This window comes from Lonchura striata, chromosome 1 (genome assembly GCF_050655825.1).
Source record: "Lonchura striata isolate lonStrDom1 chromosome 1, ASM5065582v1, whole genome shotgun sequence".
Classification (NCBI taxonomy): domain Eukaryota; kingdom Metazoa; phylum Chordata; class Aves; order Passeriformes; family Estrildidae; genus Lonchura; species Lonchura striata.
In genome coordinates this window covers 42,420,155-42,441,042 of record NC_140703.1, presented here as the reverse complement: position 1 = coordinate 42,441,042, position 20,888 = coordinate 42,420,155, and the positions used below count along the sequence as shown (strand labels likewise).

Below are 20,888 nucleotides of genomic sequence, written 5' to 3'. Positions count from 1 at the left end.
ACCAGATAAAGTGTGATTACAAAAAGGCACCTTGTCATTCAATAATAATGACATGGGCTACTTTTATTTTTCCTGAAATCCATGTGAAAACATATGTTGTCCTGTTGAAATATAAGGTTATTAAAAATTTGTTCACAATGTCATTTAGATCCTGGATTTTCTTCGAGCTCACTCTAATCACCTTCTGTTACAGATCCAGAGTATCTAGGTATTTAGTATTTCATCGACTTTTACTTCTAAATTGTAGTGACACATACTCTTCTGTTGAGGCACTGCTAATTAAATCACAGGAATGTAAATAACCTTTTCAAGAATAACTGAGAAAAGAAGTGAAAGTGAAAAAAATCCCTCATATCAATATTTTGTATTTTGATAGATTGACTGTGTTTATATTTGATAACAATTTGTATTTGGTAGAGTTATTGTGTATTCAATTTGTCAGTATACTTCATGGATAAAAATGTTTCTCAACAGAAAGAAGCAAGAAATTCTGTTTTCATGGCTAAATGTTTTTCTGGGCTCATATATTTATACAAATCATATTTGCAGTAAAACTTGAAATCTTCCTGAGAAAATATATTTTAACACAAAATTTTCTTCTCTTTCATCCCCAGCTGTCAATGTTGCCTTTGGACTTACACCTTGAAAAGTAAGTTTGTTCTCTATAAACTTAACAATGAGGGAGTTAGGTAATTATTATTTTAATTTTATCAATGTTTCCAAATCTAATATAGGTGTCTTTCTGGCTATATGTAAAAAAAGTCAAGAACCATTTGGCTTCCTTTCGTTCTGTACTCCAGCAGGAAGCTGTTGCAAGTTATGGTAGTATATAACTCCAGAAAGTACAGGTTAATTGTGAGATCTGCCTCTAAGGCCCTAAGACATTATTGTAACTTTGCTCTTCTTTGATCTCCATTTTAGTGACATATTTTTTAACATCCTTTGGGTTTTGTTTTGGCACAAAATGAGAGTTTACGTGGCAAAACTTAGATTAGCTGCATGTGAAATAGAAAACAAGTTAAGAAGTTAGGTGTTATATTATGATCTGAATAAATTAATAGCTACTGGCTATTTTCAAAGGAACAGAAATTTCTTGTAGCACAATACAGAGAGAGTTATAGAACTTTTCCTCAGAAACACTTTATACCTCAGGACAATCTTAGGCAATAGCTTATGCTAGAAAAATGCCAGAATGACATTACTTTTGGAAATTTAAAATACATGACCTTCCTAAACTATGAAAATCAAGATTTAATGGCAAAAGGTAATATATGCCAGAGTGTGGACCATGGACCCTCTTTGCTTGGGAGCTGCATTAAATTAAGGCCTTTGTCTTGATGTCACATGAAGCTGCACATGTGCATATATGTTAAGTGTCCCAGGAAACAGTGGGCACAGTTCTAGGAACCAGTTTATGTTCTGCAGATACACCAATTGCAAAGCTCAGATCTTCCTGGGTCCTAAATCTGGGTCCTAAATCAAAATTCAGTGACAATTCTACAATTTGTTCCTGTTAATTTTTTTATCTTCTTTTACTCCTCCATTCCTTTCATTACCTGCTTCATACTGAGAGGTCAAAGTAGTTAATATCCTTATTTTTGACAGAATGGATTAGTTTATTCTTACTCTAAAAGAAACCGACTGTGGACTCAGCTCATTCAAATACCTTCAGCGGAGGTTGACAGTAAGCTCCATTTCATTCAGCTGTGGCTGCTTATTTAAAAAAGGAGACTATATGCATAAACCTAATCTTTCTCATGCCAATAATCTAGTATGTCTCTCTGCAACATCCTACACTGTTAAAATACATAAGTCCCATTTCACAAAGAAGATCCCTAGTCTTTTTGCACCTCAGCACAGCAGGAATATGAATAGGAAAAAACATCTAATATGATTACTTGTAACAGCAAATTTTAGGTTAAATAGATATTTAAATTCCACCAAATATTTGTGCTCTCATTTAACTTTCTGCTAAATGATTGTATTAAATTACAAGCCTGCTAAAGATAAGAGGATGCAGTTATTTAATTAACTAGGACTCTGTGAAGATTTGAACACCAGACAACTGCAATTTCTGAACTACAATGTTGGCTTTTATCTTTATGATTATTAAGTTCTAAAGCAAACATGCAAATTATAACACATTCATGTTGGTTCCTTCTGACTGACTCAAATAGAACATACCTATATGAAAAAGCCTTACCTCTTATGAACTACACTCCTGTTAACAAGCAGGAATAGTAATTCTACTAAACACTATGAATATATTAATTTTGTACATTGTAAAAATTCAAACTTTTTTTGTAATTTAAAAAAAATCACACATGAATTACATGTGCTATTTCTCAGGCTTTTTTTCACCAATCTTTCTAAAAATTATACTCTTCTCTTGATGTTCTGTGAAAAAGAGCTAGATGTTTTATTTACCTATTTCTGGAAATAGAAGATATATCTTCTAAGATTCAGAATTAATGTGTAGATGTGTAGCTTAATAAACATTTGATCAAAAATACATTAATCCAATCTGTCAGGGAAAAAAGATATAGGTAAATAAATAAGTTGTTCCAACTTTCAGCTTTGCTGTTAAATAACTTTAATTCAGTGTATTTTTTTAAAGTGTAAGGATAAATTAAATAAAGAACATGAAAGATAAAATAAGAGAAAGCATGAAAATATTTTGTATAAATCTTGCTTATATCATTCAAGGAAAAACTTGTTGAATATTCAGAGGTAATTTTAAATTTAAAGCTTGTAATAATCAATAAATCTTTGTGGGAAATAAGGAAATTATGTCTAATGGTATATGAAAACATGTTTAAACAAAAGAAGTATTGTGCTACATTGGATAACAGTAATGTTTATCAAGAAAAAGTTGACACAAAATTAGCTTTAAGAACACACAGATTCCCCTATTATTATTTCTTTCAAGGTTATATATTCATAAGAAACAATTATCCTATCATTACCCTTGTGCTATAAAACTAATTTTCTCTTTTAAAACTGATGTGAACATACTTAGTTGATTGAAAGGGATGGAGAAAATCCATGCATAATTCTCTTTAATAGGTTGAGTCTAGAGAGAGTCTACCTTTCACAAAATTAATAAAGGCACAAAAATTTAATGTTTTTAGTGCTGATCCATGCTGTGACTAACACCATACAATCATGTAAAAGAGATCTGTCATAGTTTAATTGAAATGTTTTCTTATATATCAACTATTTCATATCATTACAAATGAAAAGAAAAAAAAAACCTGGTTTTGTTATATGCTATTTGCATACTGCTTTATCATCCCTGCCCCAACTGACTTTCAAACTTCAAGTGTTTTACATTTGTTTTAATAGATAAAAGATTCAGAAAAGAAGCTGATTTGAGAGGAACCCTTTTTGAGCATCTATTTCAGTAGGAATTAGGTAGATCTCAGTGATTTTGAGGAAAACAAAATTAAATGAGGTGAATGCATTAAAAAAACTGTGAAATGCTGGAGCAGGTTGAACAAGCAGAAGGAATATTTTCATGATCAACAGCACAGTTCAGACTGTTTCTTGGTGCCTTGGCTGCCTGGATGTAGATAAATATCATCCATTATTTGTTTAAAGAGTACCCAACAAATAGAATGGCATATACTTTCAGTTTAAATATACAAATAAATTTAATGTAGGTCAAGATTTTTTCTTGCCTCACCACCCTTACAAAAGTAATTCAGGAACATTTCAAAAGGGAACTATCAGAACACAATACTGTAAAAATTGCTCATTATTCAAATTCATTTTAGATTTTTTTAAGAGTCTCCTTTTATAGATTAATTTAAGTAATTTCAGTTGACCTGAAACTATTGTTCAGAAAATAAGTGACTCTTCAGAAATATCTTGCTCAGCTGTCTGCCAGCTGCATCCTCTTGAGGTTTCAAGCAGTTCCCTGTTTTCTGTCATTGTGAAGAAGTGGGAAATTAAAGGAAAAGAGATGACAGATTTATCATAATTTCTTGTGTATAATTGACCATTGTCAAAAAAGTCTTGCTTGAAAAAAAATTAGGTTAATCCAGTGTCTTCTGAAATCTCTGCTTCATTCACTTTTGTCTTCTTTTTCAGTCTCTCAGATGACATTGCTGCTTTACTCTCCACCACCCATAATGCAGAAGGCAGTGGCAGAAGCATGAGCATGAAATGAGTCTCTAACAAGAGAAACTGCAGCATCAAGAGGCCACATTAGGTGACTACATAAGTATTACTTGTAAGTATCTTATGCACTGGCAAATATAGTTAAATCCAAAATGATTGATTACTCTTAAATTATATTACACTTATCCTTCCATTAATATTATTTAGAGGTCTTGTTGGGGTTTTCAGTTGTTTTTTAACTTTCTTGTTGTTGTTGTTTTGGTTTTTGAGGGTTTTTTTTGCATTTATTTTCTTTATTTTGGTTTGAGTTTTTGTTTGTTTTGTTGGGTTTTTTAAATAGTAATTTTTAATATCAAATCTTTATAAACCAGAAATATTTAGGGAAAATACTAGGCTACACCTTTTATGTAAGTGCAGTCTAGTCCACCTATCTTCTGAATGTTTTAATTACAAACAGCTGCTATTATTTAGTCCAACAAATGAAACACTTCAGTTTCTCAATTGTTGTAAATAAAAACAGGAAACAGCAAGATAAATAAAGAAATCATGGGCTCAATAAATCATTATTATTTTAATGACAATTTCAGAAGCCCAGATCATAAAAGGCGAGCATATAAAGTGCAGGAAATCTGAACAAGCACATGGTGGTCTCTGATGGAACTCTTGAGTAATGATCTCAACAATCTGAACAACAGTTAGTTGTTTCACTAAATCTGAGCTCTGTTTCTTCAAATAGCAAACCAGATTTCTGGGGAACTGTCATAAATTGATATCATAGAACCATAGAAAGCTTGGGTTGGAAAGAACCTTAAATATAATCTCTTTCAAACCCCAATGCCATGGGTAAGGTATCTTTTACTAGACCAGTTTGCTAATAATTGTTAAAGATGCTGCAAAAAGGTGTGAGGGGTGGAAAATGATACAGAAATCAAAACTGAAAGAGAAGATAGGCAACAAAACTTGATATTATTGTAGGGAGAGGTAGCTCCAGTGACAGTGAATATCAAATACCAACTAATTTTATATGAGGTATGTGAAGTTAATGCTTGTGAGGGGAAATAGAAAGGTGAAGCCACCTTGAGTCACATTGTGCTCTCCTTGAAAAACAAGGAGTCTACCAAATCAGAGAGGCTCCTCCTAGTGTTGAACACAACAAATATCTTAGTAAGATGATTATGGGCTGTGATGGAGAGCAGGATATGGACACAGAACACACCACACAATCCAGTGCAGTATTATTCTGGGGGACTGTGTTTTTAAGTTGGTTTCTCTTTGTGGATCTTGTGTCACATTCTCTAGCATACATAAAGTTTTCTATCCAGTCACTACTTTTTATGCTTTGTTCTTCCTACCCCTGTGTCTTGGCCAGAAGAATTGAAAGTGTTATGTCAGAAATGGCATGTTAAAGAATATGATGGATAGTATGAATATATGTGTAATACTTAAGATAGGTTTGTACTTGTCTGCCCTCCATTACTGTTCTGTCACAAACTGCTTTATTGGGTCAGCTGTTCTCTATTCTTTGGGCATAATTTTTTAAGTCTCAAAACTCTGATAATTATAAGAGACACCTATTTGTCAATATTTACAGGTTATGACTTGAAACTAATTGCCAAAGTGTTTGCCTTTTGAGGGTCAATAATTTTTTCTGTGTATTAAAGAAGCACCTTGGCAACTTAGAGATTTATCAAAACTGTGAAGCATTTGTATTACTGATGCTGATGACTTTCAGATGAACTAACAGTATGTTTATATTTTTACAAAAAGAAGTGTAACAATAAATACATTTCGCAGAATGTGATATATATGCAATATTTTTCTCCAGGATTAGTACTTCCTTTTGATTTCTTTAAGAACAGTCAAATGAGGTCAAAACTAACTTAATAACTCCAGCAGGATTTTTAATAAGAACTTTAAACATTGTGAAGCATCTAACATCTTAAAAAATGCTAGCAGAAATACCATTGTAATCAATACAGTTACTTCATAAGCCCTCAGTTTGTGGGTTTAAAATACAAATATGTTTAATGTTGAAATTATCTTTTATATAGCAGGCAGATCAAAGGCTGTCCAGTGCCTTTGTGGGTATGCTGGTGAGCAGAGAACAGTTCAGAAGAGAGAGCAGATGAAAAGCTTGGCAAAAAAAAATGTTAAAAAAAATAAAAGTAATGCTGTGATAAGAGACTGAAGCTAAAAGGTAGGTGTGAATGTAGACCAAGGCAGGAAATGGCATAGAATAAGAGGATTAAGAGGAAGCATCAGTCTGCAGAAAGTGAAATCTTGAATGGAAGATTTGGGGTGCATGATATGAGAAGGTCCAAACACCAATTATGAAGAATATACAGAGTAAAGCTCGCTGAGGAGGAGTTGTTGGTTTTGTACTGTGGGTTGTGTAGGTGTTCCAAAGCAGATTCTCTAGATGAGAGATAACTTCGCAAGGAACATATTTTCTGGCAAGACTTTGTAAAATCAAAAGGCAAAATCTCAAGAATGCCCCTAATGATGTGTCAGAGGAGAGAGTAATAAACATAAAATGCATGTTAACTACTCATTTGCTGTCTGCATTATTCATACCTGCATCATTTCATGAAACTGCCAACTTGGAATCATTCCTTTGAATCATGATGTGTCATACACTAGAGGCTCTGATCCACTTTGAATGTGCAAGGTTTGATCTTATGCAATTTCATGAAAAAGGATGTTGCTCTTGCTGCTCTGACAATATCTTAAACTCTTTCACTTTCATCATTCACAGAAACTGTTTTCTTGCACTTCCTGTTGGAAGCTGTCATATAAATATTATTGAGCCACATCAAACATCTATTGCTGTCCTCCTAGATGTGGCAGTAATGCGTGTAAGAAAAGGTCTCTGAAGAACTTTTATTTTCTTGAGTGTATTGAGAGATTTAAAAAGTTATTTATCAGATGTGTGATTGAGTAGCAGCTTCATTGCAGCAATGTTTGAAACAATATTCTTACCCATTTTTAAATGACTACCATAAATATAAAGAAATATATATACTAACCATTATCAAATATTTGTAAGGAAAGGTTCTAAAACTTTTAGAAGTACAAACAATTAGGTATACATTTGAACAAAATTCTTTCCTCTATTACATGATGCAGCTTTGCTGCTGTGTTATTAAAGTAGACCAGGACATTTTTGCTCGTCAAAAATGTTCTTTTAGGAGTAAGAATTTCACAGGTAATTTGAAAATGCAAAAAAAAAAAAAAAAAAGTAACAATAATAACTATGTACTTTCTTCAGAAGATTTTGTTACTAATTATCTGTGTCAGTAAACCAAAATTTCTCTTTCTTATCCTGTAATTCATAGCACTCCATGAGTTTCTGTTGAAGTGATAAGAACACTCATAAGCATGTATGTTTCTGCTTCTGATCATCTTTATATAATCAGTTTTATTGTTCCTTGGTACTTTATTTTTCCTTGTGGATCCTCTATCATTAATTTGATTTGTTTCACAATTGTTTAGTAGGCTTGTAATTTTCAAGAATTATTTCCACAGACAGAAAGGTGCATCACTGCCGAGTAAGAAACAGGTAAACTTTACTAAAAGGAGAAACATTGATCCTGCTGCTGCTAGGAGGAAAATTAGTGCCAAATATTGAGACAGGAAGTACTCATGAAACGCAGTCATTTTACTTGACAGATCAATAATCTTTCTAATACTTTCTAATAATGTATTTTTTTGATTTGACAATAATCACCACAAGATATTTAAAAAGATCACTTAAATCTTTCTGTTGCACAGCTGATTGAGCAATGTTGTGTTACAAAGAAAAATCCTTTGGCCTTTAAGTGCTGAACAGCTTTTCAATTTTATTAATTTTTATTTGTAATCTATTCAGTTCAAAAAGTTTTAAGCGTTTAATATTTAGACATATATTTTGATGATAGGAAAAGGAATTACTCAAGAATTTGAGAATAATTATAAAAAATTTATTCAGCTACTCTGCATGGGCATGAGAGTTCTGTGTTGAATTGGAACTACCAGTAAAAAAGCTCCACTCTAACAACTCTTTTTACTTGGTGTGGGAATCTGCATTTTAAATGTTGTCCTCTTCCTCTATTGTTCTCCACTCTTGACAATCCAGAGAAGCAAGGATTGAATTAATTAATTTTGCATGTGCAGTTCATGTATAAGTAAATTCCTCTGAAGATGTGACACAGAACTCCAAGGGAACAGAAAAAAAATTCCCTTTTATATCATAATTCTTCAGGTTTATCAGTATGAGGTTATGTGTATGTTTAAATAATGTGTAAAATTAAAAAGAGATGGTACAGAGGAATTAGATAATTTTTATCATAGAAGATACCAATTCTGGCACTCACACTCACATGCAAAAATATGAGACAGTTATATTTTGATCATTGTTACACAGGATGGAATGGAGGACAGAAAATTATTCACCTTGATTCCTATTGATAGCTTCTAGGCTCATCTTGAGTGACATTGCTCTTTGCAGCCTTTAAGGCTTTTGACAAAGGCACGGGGCCATGATGAGCATTATCACTTTGAGATTACCCAACTCTACTGTGGATTTAGCTCTTGTGTAGCTGATCTTCAACACTTGGCTCGATGCCTTGCTGTTATCCATGGGTGGCTGCTTTCAGTCCCTTGACAAGTTGCACATTCACTATTTGTCTAAACCCTGCTAAACCCCTAAACGCCTCTGCTATTTTTAAGCACACAAACACACACTCTCATTCATACTCCAGGCAAACTTGCATATAGACTATGCTGTGTATTTCCTTTACATATCTTCTATGAAAGCTTCAACTCGGGGAATGGAAGGTAAGGAAGAAAAATGAACCACTGGCAACAGCTGTCCCTGCATTATTTATGCTTAATGATGAGATAACAAGTTAATGGAAAGAAGTTAATCAATGCCTTTACAGATGCTAGAAGAACCAGTCATGTGAAATATCACTTTTAGTTTTGTTTTGCAATTGACAGACTGAAACTCATGGACTGCAACTTTCTCTTTATTACAGTGTACTTCATCTCTTTAACATTAAAAAAGTGAAAGGACTTTTTAAAACAATAAAATTTGCTAAGTTGGTCTTCTCAAACAGAGCACAAGAGGATGTCAAGTCAAAATGTCCAAGGAAAGAGGAATAAGTTAATAACATGAAATCTATTATTAAGGCATTAGATGATTTAAATCAGACTGTATGTTTCAGTCTTAAAAATGGTTACTGTATCTAATACAAGAGTACATAATAAGTTTGACAATCTCCAGGTACTTTTAATAAGATTTGTTACTCATATTAAAACTAGAAATGGCCTTGTCTTCATCAGGATACCATAATTCAATTTAACTCCATACCTTTTTCTGAGAGGAGGAATTTAGGTATCAAAAATTAATTGCACCCTAAACAGAAAACAGATGTTTCCTTGCTTTATTACATATATGAGCTTAATAAATTCAAGTATGAAGAAATTCTCCAGTTAATATTAAAATTGCCTTGTATTGTATGAACAGCAGATCACATTCTGTTTAGATGTCTATTGTGCAGTCACCATGACATAAAGAAGGCATAAATTTCAGGCTACAGAAATCTAAAGAACGTAAACTGAAATACAGACAATGGAAAATAGATCTTAAAATAATAATTTTGGACATCTCTATTTGTCTTTGGACTTCTGAAACTATCGATTATATTATATTATATACTCTACTATTTAGAGTGAAATCACATGTGAATCTTGATTTTATTTTTAAATTTAAATGCATTTTTTTTTCACAAGGATTTTTAGAAAGCACTCTTGTTAATGCCAGGTATCTCTAATGGGAATAAAATCACCTTAAAAATGTACATTAAAAAACCCTAGATCTGATTTTTAGTTGTTAAGATGTTTGAATTACATTAAAAAATACCACCAAACATGATGAAGTGTCATTTATGTTTCCCCAAAACTCTTTTAGGCAGGAAAATTAATTTTCTTCCTGGTATTTAAAAGAATATAATTCTCTTCAGCAGTGTATATCACGGCAGATGCTATTATCTACTTCAAATAGAGCTGTACGCACAATGTCTTTGTTGGATTATAATGCTTTTAATGCAAAGTTTTGCACACCTCATAAATTTCACAGTGCATTTAACCCAAGGAAAAAAAAGACTGTATTTCTTTGTTGAAGATCTCAGTAGTTTCATACAATTTTGACAGGTAGATTAGTACTACAATTTTGAATAGGCAGGTGTTCAACCCCTGAAATAGTATTAAACCATATCTGAAACTTTGAAGTTGTGTATTTGTTTCACTACCACAAGTTTAAACTTTCTTCTCTTGGAATATTAAGAATGCAAAATCTACTCCTAGGTAAAGGGCTGGTATTTCAGAAAAGGGAACTTGGATTTTCTCATTTTAGGTACTTGACAGTACAGAATCTATTTTTCTCATCCCATTGCTGGCCTTTCTCTAACATTGTACCTTTTTTTTCTTTTTTTTTTTTTTCTGTTTTTTTATTTTAGGAAATAACACTAGGTGAAATACATGTAGTGGTACTAAAATAATTAATTTTATAATTATTTTTTTTTTACAAATAAAATAGTAAAATTCCATAGTTATGTAAATAAGACCTACCTACTGCCAGTAAAATATCTGAGTTGTAATCTTCAATATCTTGGATTAATGTCAGGATGTGTAATTCCAAATATTTCAGCACTTAGGACTTTCTTCTTCCTAAACAGGCTGATTGCTATTGCAGAATTCTCTGAAGACTAGAATTTGAGTATTACTATTTTTTGTATTTCATAACCACCATTTATTTCAGAAAAGCCACCAATAAAAGCCACTATTTATGTCAGAAGAGTCAAGAGACAATAGCAGAGCACACAGGTAATCAGAATTTATCAGAACTGATCAGTAAAAGCACAATGCAAACAATATACAGCCCTGAAATCCTTCTCACAGGACATCTGAGAAATACTTTACAATAGACAATATGTGAATGAAAAAGTCAAGCTTTGTTTATCAAGAGGCTTGTGCCACCTATTCAGAATTGACTGAGACATTCACAGGGGGGAGGTGCCATGAAGTTCTGAAGTGGTTGGACATTTCCTCTTACTCATACCAGCAACCCTATGAGGGAACAGGAGACAGGAATTCTGCTCCCACCTCCCTAATTTAACGTTATCATTGGGAAATATAAGGATAAGAATAAAGCAGAATTTTATGTATATATTATTTTCAGTCACCAGTCAATTCTCAAAAGCTTTTTGATAGGGAGGAAAGGAGTATAGAAAGAAGACTTTCTGATGAGCAAAGCACTAAAAGTGGATAATCTTCAAAGATTGCTCTCATCTGTTTAAAACTCTGTCTTGACCAAAGCTTTAATTTGTAACTAATTTTGAAAGCTTATGAACAGCTTGTATCTAATCCAGCCCATCAAGTTTTTATTGGCCTTTAATAGGAAGGGTTGACTTTTAAAACTTTTTAATACAGCATAAAAAATTATCTAATGTTTTGTACACTAAAGTATTTTGTTTCCAGCCAAATTGATTTTGAATTAACATGTAATTAACTGAAGAATAATAAAAAAAAAATCCAAATAATAAAGCAATAACTGCCAAATAGTTGTATAAAACATTATCTAAGAGATGGTAGAGAAGCAGAGACCTTTGCTTTATGAATATTATTTTGTAGCTACTAAGATTTGGACAGCATTCCTGTAATTGCATGGTTTATCCTAATCCTGTATCATTTCCTTCTTTTTAGTGAAAAAATGGAAAGTGGCTGACTAGGATATGCCTTGCCCACAGTACACATCCAGCTACAATCATCTTACAGAAATTAATTGGGTATAGTTTATTCTGAGGTGTGCCAGGTCTGAGAGATTGAAATGTTAAACGTTAATGACAAAAAATTGGTCATTTGCAAAAGCAGAGGGTGCTTTGGTGGGGCCAGGTTTGCAGACCCCAGCCCAAGGGGAGGAGCAGAGTTTTTTGTGTGTGATGGTGAGATCTGATCTACATAAGAATGGCCCAGGGAGGAGGGGATGCACACCAGCCACCAGAGAATGACCATTCCAAATCAGCCTTTGTTTAGCATTTTTGCTAGATAGAGAAACATAAGAAGAGGATCCTGCCAAAGTGGGATAATGCTTTTTTATCATGCCAATTTCTGCCCTTACACAACTGCCTCTGGTGTACGAGTCACCCCTCCAGGGGAAGGATCAGAACATTCACATTCATGCGTAGGCCTGAAGGTGTTCATCCCTCTGATGGGGCATAACTGGCTACACTGACATGAGAGGCAGCTGTCATGTCTTAGAAGGATTCATAGCCCATCAAAGACCACTAAGTGCTCCCAGACTCATTTCTAGATCCTTCCACCAGAGGACTGTGGATGATCCACAGTGTTACATCAGACAGTGTAAAACTTCCCCCACTATTGGACATTGCTGGGCATTCCCACTTGAACCTGATCATGTATAATCCATTGAACTTTGTGTTTTGTTGTCTTCCCCCAACCCTGATGGGTCAAGACTGTGACCATCACCTTAACCAACAGTCACTGAAATTGTAACAATCGTGTCTTGTCCTGGATCCACGAATGGTGATATCTTTCCTCTCCACTATGTGCTCTTGTCTTTTCTCTTTCTTCTCTGTATGTATTCTCTTAAGAAATATTTGTTACTTTTAGATTGATATGTCTCTTTAGATAATAAGATAACCAAAATGTCTACATACCTCCTTTCCATTGCAACCAAATTGTTCCAAAATAAACCTGCCATAATAAATCAACACCATTTATTCACTGTTGTTTCACTCTAATCCACCCCAAGGGATCTGTTAATAAGAACCTCAGTTACCCTCACCTCCAGAATCAGGTCATAGCATCAGAATGTTACCCTTTTTTGTAAGTCACGGGGAATAAAAGAGTTTTCTAATCCAGCATTTACACTGTATGTATTTGATGTGGACTTCTTATACTAGGTAGTGGGGAAGGATAGTATTGAGATAAGAACTGAATTCACTCTGGGTTGAGCTGGACTACAGTAAACTCTGTAAGCACAATCATCCTTTGGATCAAAGGAGTGCCAAAAGGTGAAATTTTATACAGGGCTTATATGAATTAAAACCCTCAGATTTAAAACCAAAGAATATTTTATTCCTCAATTAATTGAGATTTAATCTTTACAAATCCCATCTGCAGCTACTAATATTTAAACTTTCACTTCATAAAACAGTTTTGTGGTTTAGTTCTTGAAGTTTTATGCAAAAGAGCAGGAAAGCCTAGAGACAATCAGAGTGTGTTATTCCTTTTGTGGTCTATACCTGCTCCACAAGGCTACCTATCCTTATTTTATCTTTTGGATATGAATCCCTGTATCATTTTCCTCAGTCTGTTTCACAGATGCCATCCATTGCTTCTTAGTATTCTAGTTCTAGATGTGTTGATGAAAGGCTTTTTGCATCTGTATATTTACCATAAACCAACTTAAAGTTCCAGAGTCTTTATGTGACTTTCTAGAATAGTATGTTAACATGGGATTTTTAAAGTTCATTATATCCCTGTTTTTAACATAAGTAGTGATGTATACAGGTAGTCAATAACATAATCTTCCTATTGAGCAGTACCTTCATAACACATCTTAAACAGCATGAAGATTGTTTCCAAATAACAGTCCAGGTTTGTCTCCTTAGCTAATACAGCACCTTTTTTATAATTTAGTTACCTTTTGTTTTTTCCTCCTCCACAATACAGTTGGACTATAGATAACCTGACACAAAGAAATCACTTTAAAATAGTGGTCTTGAACTCCAATTAACCTTGTGATTTTTCTAATAGAACTCCTTATTATAGTTAATGCACCGGTGTAGTGTGTGACTATATATTTTTGGCTGCTGTACTCTCAATAATCACACTTTTTAGAAAGTGGAGTTAGTACCTCTGTCCATGAGACACAAATAAATTAGTATGAACCTTGGATCATGTTTCACAGTTTTTTTGAAAATACCGTTCAGGCAAATCATGCAACAAATTTTGCTGTATATTTTCACTGTCTTTTTGGAATATACTGTCCTGTTATATTCACAGCATTTGGCTCATGCTAATAACTTATTGAGACAAAAATCTTCAAGAGTGGTGTTACATCTTACAGACAATATCTTTCAACTAAAGTTACCTTGGCATTTATGAAAGAATCATATTCTCCAAAGTTTTATTTTTTTATGACATCCATGTTAAAACAGAATTTTGACAATATAAACTCCACAGGGTGAATTCCAGGCAAGAAGTTGTCTTGAGGTCAGTTGGATTGCTGACAAATACAAATTAATAACTTGGGAAGAAGATTCGTTCATGACGAGTCTGGCTCCAGAAAAACCCCAGTGTTAGTTGCAACTCCCACACTGGTTTCAACATAGTAAAGCAAAAGAAAGCCAAGTGTTGTTGAAGACTGTTCACTAGAGAAATGAATTTGTTCACTGTTTGGTAAAATATTCAAGGTTTGTTGTTTACTTGCTTCCTAAAGAAAAGACTGAGAGAAAATTGCAAATACTAGAGTGTCTTTATGAAGAAAAGTAAAACCTCAACTAAGTACAATAAGTAGAACTGAAAAGAAAAAATAATCCTGACTGAATTTCTACTGTTTAACTAGCTTCCAAAGTGATAGCTAAGAAGATCTGATTAGGATAGTGTCAGTAAATACAGTAAAAACTTTGCTGAGGCATATTCTTGAAGTAAAAAGTATCTTAATTTAGAGATTTATCCTGAATGAGACTAGAAACAGCAGGTTTTTAGCATTGTTGTTCACCTAGAGTCCCACATATATAATGTTGTTTTACGGTCACACACTCAACATTGTTGTAACCATTACTCTGCCACTTTTGGTACATTACTCCTCTTGGACATTTATTGTATTTAGTATTTCTGCCATGAGCATAATTTTTGCTTGTCTGTCAGAAATCTACCAATAGCCAGAAACAAAGACAAAGAAAGTTCCAAAAAGCCAATTTCCATGGAACTAAAATATTGTGTACTGAATAAAACATTTTTTGTTTTAGTCTTTTTTGTGCTGCCATGCAGAAAGTAATTCACCATCTCCCTGGTGTCTGCAATTCTTCAGCTTTTCCTGAAGATAAAGGACAAAGAGCCTTCCACAACATAGGTAAGAGTAAAGATGTACCACCTTTGAGCATTATCTTTAAATCACTTTTTCCCTACAGTGATATAATTTCCTTATTTTTCTTAAATTTTGCATGCAGCTCGTTCTGTACATCTGCCTTAAAGTGAGAGCAGCTGAGGTAGATTTTTGTGTGAAGTGGCAATTCTCTTCTCTTTGCAATCACATGGAGCTGCATGACTTCAGTGGATGTTGAACAAGGACATACTGAATGGATCAGATTTAAGTCACATATTCCCAAGCATTGGAAGCCAGCCAGGTGTCTGTGTGAGTATTTCCATTATTAACAAAAAAGTAGCAACTGCACTTTTACACTGTGTTTGCTTGGAGATGTAATACACATGAACCATAACAGATTACAAATTTAAAGTTTTAAATATAATTTTAACTAAATGTTTTCAGAGCTTTATTAAATCTCTGCCTTTTTTTAACATGAAAGAGAAAGAAATTGTTTAATTTCCCAGGGTGTTGTACCATATTTTTGATCTGACACATTCAGTTGTACCAGTAATATTATGTTCTGCCATGTCAATAGAGTAATGAAACATGACTGAATTAACCAGACACAGCAATGAAATAGGCCACAAAATGTAACAAAGTGGAGTTTTCTGAAAAAAAAAGAGGAAAAAAAAATGTTAAATACTTTTGTAATTATAATACATTTTCTTACCTGAGCATCAGTTAAAATAAATTTTAAGAATTTCTTCACTTTAAAAACATTTTAGATACTGGAGTCATGGGAATTTTCCATGCTTAACCTGAATTTGCAACTGTTACCACTATGCTACATCAAGCTGAAGGCACTTTCTAATTTGACAATGTAGTTTTCAAAATCTTTTAGTACTTTACAAGTACTAAGCAATACAATAAACATACACATGCAGGTATATGTGTGTATACACACAAATTCACACACACAAAAAACCAGCAGGATATGTAAAGCTAAAATGTATCCCTAAGGTCAAGCCTACACTGCTCCTTACAAGTAACACAACAGAATTTTCTAGAGAAATTTCAGTCATATTGACAAAGTATATTTTCATATTCTAGCTTATTCTACATCTGAGGTGTCATTTTATTTTACCACAGCAACATAAGTTTGCCTTGAGTGTTCTCTCGTACACATACAGTAATTTCCCACATGAGGAAGTGTTCCTAATTCTAATTAGATCTTCTGTGTCTGAAGTGTTGGCTTGTCTAGAATATAATACATGAAGATGGAAATCAACCATGGTGGAACACTGTGGTTTAACCAGTATTGACTGTATAAATCATATGCATATATAACATTTTAAAAAGTAGTCTACCCTCAAACTGAGAAGCTCCAAATCCGTGTGACACCATAAATTGATATTTATTATCTCAGACTTATCATTGTGCTGCCTTTTCTTCATCACCAGTAAAAGGTACAGGGTGCTTATATGCTTAGGATATGAATGCAATATGAATAACTGTCTCCCCATATCCCATAAAGTAATCATTCTCATGAAAAGATAATTCTTTCATTTGATTGAGTATATCAACTAATAAAGATTCTTGAATGCTGTCAATAAAAGGCACATGGAACACTGAAACACCACACTTCTGAAACAAGTGATTAAAAAGTTGTTTGTAATTCCTTATTGGTGGAAGGATGTTGAACAGTACTGAAAAAAATCTGTGTTTGACATAGCAGGGACAAATTAGAGACCCAATGTTTATGTTTATATTTACAGTCTGCGTCTTTATTTTCATCTTGAAGAGCCACCACAGCCACAGTATGTCCTGATGTGGGGTATTGTAACATTCAGGTTGGGAAAAATAAATGAATCAGTCATTTTTCAGGGCTGATATTGAGACTGATGTTGTTTAATGTCTTTGTTGCTGGCCTGTAAAATGGGATGAAGTGCAATACCATATTCAAATGGTATCAAACTGAGAGAAACTGGCAGAGATTTTATGAAGTTTAACAAAGATGAACACAATATCCTGCAAATGCTGGGGACACACTGACTAGCAACCTGTCTAACAAAAAGGGCTTAAGATGTCCCAGTGGCCAATTGAAACCTTATTCAGGAGTGTGTCCTGGCAGATATGAATATAAGCTCTATGAGAAAGGGTACTCAATAGGCCAGAGTAATTCTTCTTCACTTGGCACTAAGAATGCAGCATCCAAACTATTATTCCCATTTTGGTCTCCCTAGTAATCCAGAAATATTGTAATAAAGCAATTAGTCAGTGAAGGGCCACCGAGCTGTTTAAGAGTCTAGAACACAGGATATTCAAGAAAAAGTCAGGAAAGACTAAGGAACTGGGTTGTATCAGTATGGAAAAAAGAAAATTAAAGGAAACTGGTTTTCTAACATTCAGGAGCAAAGTGAAGAAAAGTTAGAGCCAGATTCTTCTCAGAGGTACACCATAACGATATTACAGCTATGTATGTGAGCTACAGCAAGGCAAATTATTAATAAATTTTAGGAAAAAAGATTGACAATGTGAGTAATCAAAAACTGCAACAAATTGTGAAGACAGGTCAGAGATATTCTGTACTCCACTGTGATCTAAATTTGAAACAAAATCTAGATTGGACAATGTCCATGCTCTAAGTGGGAGGTTGATTCCTAGGAGTTCCATCAGCAGGCTCCATTATAGGCTTTTGTCTTGTCTTAGATGTTCTGTTTCAAAGAAAATCTTGATTTATAAAACAAATAATTTTTTGCTTTTGCAAGGACTTAAACCATTGAACTCATGATAACAGTCTCTTTGTACTTTTAGTGTTTTGCACAATGGGCCATAAAGAACCAAAGAAACCCTTCTATCCTTCCCTTGCTAGGTTGATCTGTCTTGTGGATATTCTACCACCAGTAACAATTCTCAGGCTACAATTATCCACTAAACTGAGTGGGAAACATTATAGAAGATATTTGTTCTGGAAATAGGTTTATTTTACCTTCTTATTTGTATTTTCATGGCAGAATAAAAGAATGAAGAGAGCTGCAGTCTCTTTTCCCAAGTTAAATATTATTTTTCCAGGGGTCCTCTATTTTTATGTTACAACATGTTCAGCTGCACAGAATAAACCTTCCCCATGTTCTTTCTCTAACCTCTGAATTTTTGTATGCCAGTGAAAAACTGTGAAAGTGAAAAATACACATGGAAATATTATTTAAAGTAGTTTTTATCTGATGGGGGAAAATGTTAAGGACTCCACTTCTCTAAGTGCATATAAATAATACTCTTTTTTCCTCCTTTTCTCTTAATTTATCATTAGGCTAGAAAATGGTTCAGTGCATTACAATCAGAAAAAGTGTCATCCAAAAGTAGAATCCAACATCAACATGTTTTTGTTTGTATAGTCATTTGCATTTGGACAGTACTTCCACATAGTCTGTTTTCAAAAGACGTCTGTTTTCTTATGAAAGCTTGAAATATGAATCCTAAATCCAGAATCTTTAGTGTTATGAAATGGTTATTCCATTGGTTTGTGGGTCTTTGGTTTTGTTGTTTTTTGCTTCTTGTTTGCTTGGTTTTGGGTTTGTGTGAGTGTGTTTTTTTGAATCATAGAATGGGTTGGGCTGGAAGGGACATTGGGGATCATCCAGTTCCAACCACCCTGCAGTGGGCAGGGACACCTTTCCCTAGGCCAGGTTGGTCAAAGACCCGCCCAGCCTTGTCAAAATTTCATGCAAAATACAGGGGCAGTACAGACACATACCAGGAATTTATGCTTAAGAGGATGGTGAAAACCAGATCACTCTCCTGTGTTTTGAGGAAGAGGAGTGCATGCTGCCAACTTAACTGGGAAATCAAGACCCAAGTGAAAGAACAGTGTAGTGGCTTCTGATATGCTCTGGTCTGAATACTGATGGTCATAGGCCATTGTTATGAATCACAATCAGTACACAGATGGGCCACCTGCAAGTTTCTCTTTAATCATGGAATTCTGAGTGCTCTGTGATCTGTTTGTGTGGTTTCACAGACCATCAGAATTGCATGAACTGACCACAGTCTGGGAATAAATCTTTTATTTTCTATTTCTCTTGATAGGATTGGCTAACTTGCTACTTGGTGAAATTGTGAATTTCTGCAACTGGAAAAAAGCAACAGGATGCTAACTACCCTTCCTGTCTATTAACAAAAAAAAGTGGGAGAATAAAATTTACTTCATAATTCACACAACTTTTCAAAGCCTTTTCAGACTTTAAGCAGGGCTTAACAGTAAAGTTCCTTCCTCCTGTAAAATTCTCACATTGATCATTACTTTCTGCCTACACAAATTTCCTATTCACTTTCAAATGTATGAGTCACTGTTGAGCTGAGTATGTATTTTATTTTGAGTGCTGGTATTCCATCAAAATGTTATCAACAAAACTGCATCCTTCACTTTCTGCCTTATATTTTCTGTGCACTGTTTTTGTGCCCTGGTGAGTAATGTGTAGAATGGTGCAGGATGGAGCACAGCTTATGCTGTATTGAAAAGTGCATGTGTTTCACTCTGGAAATGTAAGTTTTAATTAATGAAAACAAGAAGTTCTGAAACCTGAAAGCATCTAAAACTAGCTAATTGTTTTAAAGGGACAGGAACATAACATTTAAATTTGGTATACTTCAAAAAGCATAAGTATACAGAGCGTAGAAAGGAATAAGAGGAGTATGTATGGTGGGTTTGTCACTGAACTTTAATTAGAAACTGTTCTGGTAACTCATATGAAAGTGCTTATGACACAAATGGCTGAGTAGATATAAAATCTACAGAGACTTTGTTACTAGGCTTTTCATCTTTATAAGTATTGGAAATTCAAAAATTTGCCTTTTAGAAAAGAACAGTGCTCAGTGCTTTGTATTTTGTTGCAATTCTTTGCAATAGAAAACAGAAAAATGTTGCACATTATATGACTCAGAATATTTGTATGAAAAGAAAATCTACAAAGTGAATATGAATCAATGTTTTAATTTTAAATAAAGAGCTGATTCTGATCTTTATAGACTTTTTTCATATTTTATGATCGACACATAACTGTGTCAAAACCAACCAACCAAAAAAACCTGTCAAAATCCAAACAAAAAAACACAGCAGAGAAAAATAATACCCATTTTAAAGTTTAAGAGGTTTTGAGCTGCATAAAGAGATTCCTTTCTGAGTGTGCATATCAGTATCTTAGTATGCCACAAAGTAATAGAGAATCAAAAGCCTACATACTCCTAATCTGGTGCCATTTTTATCAGTGCATCCTACACTTCATTCTCTTTATGTGTTGTAGACACTAATGCAGTCACCTGTCATGTGTGATGCATCAAGCACCGTGCTCCAGAAATGAAGTGCAGAGCTGCTGACACAGGGCAGCAGCTGGAGGAATATAGCATCCAGTGACCTTCCTTTGAGGTTTGGGTTGAATCATACAAAAGTCCAGTTGCCTGACCTGCCAAACCATTAGCAACCAAGAGACCATCAGCTGGGAAACTCCAGCTCGTGTTCCTGTTTACCTCTTGCAGGCAGTGTCGATTACTGTGAAACGCATGGGTTGCAGCAGGTCAAGTGTGCATGTGAAAGGGAGCAAGAGGACATGAAAGCACATGGCACTTCACCTCCACAAAGGTGGGGATGTGACTGACAACCAGACCATACTCCTGA

General features: G+C 34.1%; 1 long non-coding RNA gene across 1 annotated transcript in view; it reads left to right on the top strand.

Moving 5' to 3' along the window:
• LOC110473742 (uncharacterized) overlaps positions 1–20,235 on the top strand; it is a 51,945-nt gene extending 31,710 nt beyond the window's left edge. Inside the window, exons 3-7 of the long non-coding RNA XR_014953860.1 lie at positions 615–649; positions 4,093–4,234; positions 15,159–15,262; positions 15,360–15,544; positions 19,304–20,235. This is a non-coding gene — a long non-coding RNA (uncharacterized LOC110473742). The remainder of the gene's footprint in view (positions 1–614; positions 650–4,092; positions 4,235–15,158; positions 15,263–15,359; positions 15,545–19,303) is intronic.
• The last annotated feature ends 653 nt before the right edge of the window (positions 20,236–20,888 follow it).